The sequence below is a fragment of the Typopeltis vanoorti genome, chromosome 13 (assembly GCF_054136105.1).
Source record: "Typopeltis vanoorti isolate ZY-2024b chromosome 13, IOZ_Tvanoo_1.0, whole genome shotgun sequence".
NCBI lineage: Eukaryota > Metazoa > Arthropoda > Arachnida > Uropygi > Thelyphonidae > Typopeltis > Typopeltis vanoorti.
In genome coordinates, this window is record NC_143561.1 from 47,416,010 (window position 1) to 47,418,820 (window position 2,811).

At 35.1% G+C, this 2,811-nt stretch overlaps 1 non-coding gene across 1 annotated transcript; it reads right to left on the bottom strand.

Moving 5' to 3' along the window:
• Nucleotides 1-2,227: 2,227 nt before the first annotated feature.
• On the bottom strand, nt 2,228-2,301 carry TRNAI-AAU (transfer RNA isoleucine (anticodon AAU)). Its single transcript has one exon. It is a non-coding gene; the product is annotated as a tRNA-Ile (tRNA).
• Nucleotides 2,302-2,811: the final 510 nt, after the last annotated feature.

Genomic DNA, 2,811 nt, shown 5'->3' on the forward strand with positions numbered 1-2,811 from the left:
TTTCTACTTTATTAGTAGAAAACCCTGAAGAAAACTTTGACTGATTCAGCCAGAGAGGCATGTGGTGGGGTTGTCTGCAAGGGTAGAAGAGTCAGAACTCCACGGTGGACAAGGGAAGTTAAAGAGGCAATAAGGGAAAAGAAGAAAGCATATCGAAAGTTCCTGGCAAATAAGTCAGCTTTTGCTCTTAGAGAATACCGAGACAAATGTAAGAAAGCCAGAAATGGAGGAAAGAGTGAAATTACTAAATGAAATTTAGTAATTTGTGATAAATTGCTAACTTTATCACTGTAATAGCACAGTGGTAAAATACACTCAACAGGGATGCAGTCAGAAATACATATCCATACTTGAAGGAGAAAAGGCCATGAAAGTCCTGAAATATGGAAAGGCAGCAGGAGTAGATGATATTCGATCAGAAACTCAAGTATGGAGGTGTAAATCTCTTACAGTGGCTGCAATGCATAGTTCAGAAGGACTGGTCAGAGGGACAAATTTCTGATGATTGGAGTAGAAGTCTCATAGTACCCATACATAAAAAGGGAAATAAAACTGGATGTGAGAATTACAGAGGAATTTCTCTACTGAGTGTTCCTGGTAAGATTTACACAAGTATACTTGAGAAATCGTTGAGAAGGATTGTGGAAGAGAAGCTTGCTGAAGAAGAAGCTGGATTCAGGCCAAATAGAGGCTGTCAGGATCAGATTTTCACTTTACGACAAAGAGTTAAGAAATCATGGGAATATAACAAATATCTGAATTTAAGTTTTGCAGATCTGGAAAAGGGTTCAAAATGTTGGTTATATGGTGTCAATGAGGCATTATATCAAGCAATACGTAGTCTTTATTTCAGTTGTAAGTCTGCAGTTAGAATTGAAGGAAGTACAGGGAGATGGTTTAATGTTAAATCTAGTGTCAGACAAGGATGAACATTATCCCCTCAGTTATTCATTATCTATTTGGATCATACAGTATTATGAAGGAAAGTGGTGTTAAACCTGTTATCAAAACTGGAGATGTTAATGTCAGTGTTTTGCTTTATGCGGACGATGTTATACTTCTAAATAAATCAGCTACAAGTCTGCAAGATTCCCTGATTAAATTAATAACTGTTGTTATAGATATGGTAGGAAGGTCAGCAATAACAAGACAAAGACAATGAAAATAGGCAGAAGCATTGAAAATATCAACTGCATTGTGAATGGAGAACTTATAGAACAAGTAAAACATTTCAGCTACTTAGGCACGATTTTTAGTGAAGATGGTAAATTAAATATGGAAATAGACAACAGAATCAACAAAGCTGGTATGGTAGGAAGTGAACTGAATAAATGTATATGGAATAACAGTCAAAACAGTCAAAACACTAAATTAGCTGTACACAAGGATATTCGGAAAGAACTTGACATTGTCAGCATCCAGGAATGCGTTAGCAGAGCTAATCTCAGATGATTTGGTCAGTTAAACAGAATGGGAGAGGAACGATTAGCAAAAACAAGTGTTCTCTGCCAGGTTGGCAAGAAAAAGACCTAGAGGAAGATCAAGATAAGGTGAATTGAAACAGTAGAAAGTGCCTGAGAAGATAGAAATATAAGGTCTGATAATGTTGGAGTCTTGAAAGATAACAGATTGATTTGGAGGAAAATTGTAGAAAGGACGTTTTTCATGTAGTGCTATCATATCCTGTACACCTCTTGAGGGTACATGGCAGGAATTTGATGATGATAAATAATGATCGAATTCATTTAAAATTTAATTTAATTAATAATAATAAATAGTTATACTTTACTTTTTATATTTTATTTTAAAAGAAAAAATATTTTTTTCACAGAAATATTGTTTCAAAATTCATAAACATAAATACACCTTGGACCGATTATTCCAACGATGATACAATTAAGATTGTGAAAGATAATAGGAATTTATTCACACTAACGATTAAATCAATATTAGTTTCGTATAATATAATACTTAATTAATTAGGAAGCTATATTTATTAAGGTTATGGTGTATTACATGTTTGTATATGATATCATTAAATTTATTAGAACTTCAATATTATGTACAACTCACGCGATGAGTCTGCTGATTTCATAGAGATATAATAGAGTTACGATAGACAGATTTCAACTGTAAAATGTGGAACACTTATTTTCTTTACGAGAAAATAATTTTTAATAGCGGGTGAAAGTTCTATGCATAAAATAAAAAATTAAATAGTGAGCACTGGCCCGTATGGGGATCGAACCCACGACTTTCGCGTTATTAGCACGACACTCTAGCCAACTGAGTTAACGGGCCATTTACAAACAGACTTTACTGGGTAATCTCATTACAATGTGATATATCAGTGAGCGTTTGCGCAAGCTTCCCTTTGCAATATACTAAAGAGTGATTTTAAAATACAGTTTTAACAAATAATAAAATTGGGTAGAAAGTTTATTTTTCACTTGGTTAGAGTATAATAAAATTAGTTTAATCCTTTTCCCAAGTGTGAGCAAACAAAGTTTGCGCCTGAAAGTATCTTCAGGACTGGGGTAAGGTGGTACAACACCTAATGCTAATGCTTCTACCTGGTATCTCCACTTGGGCGTGGCTCCCACTGAAGAGACTTCAATAAAGGTCGAAACTAGTCTGGGTAGTGGCCCTTCCCTTAATGCATAATATTAGACATATCCGCAAGGAGATGTGTTTTGCATTATGGGAGATACTGAGATAGGAGTGTTGGTAGCTTGCTCCACCTTTGCAACGAGTTTCCCTAGTGTTGTACCACCTTACCCCAGTCCTGAAGATACTTTCAGGCGCAAACTT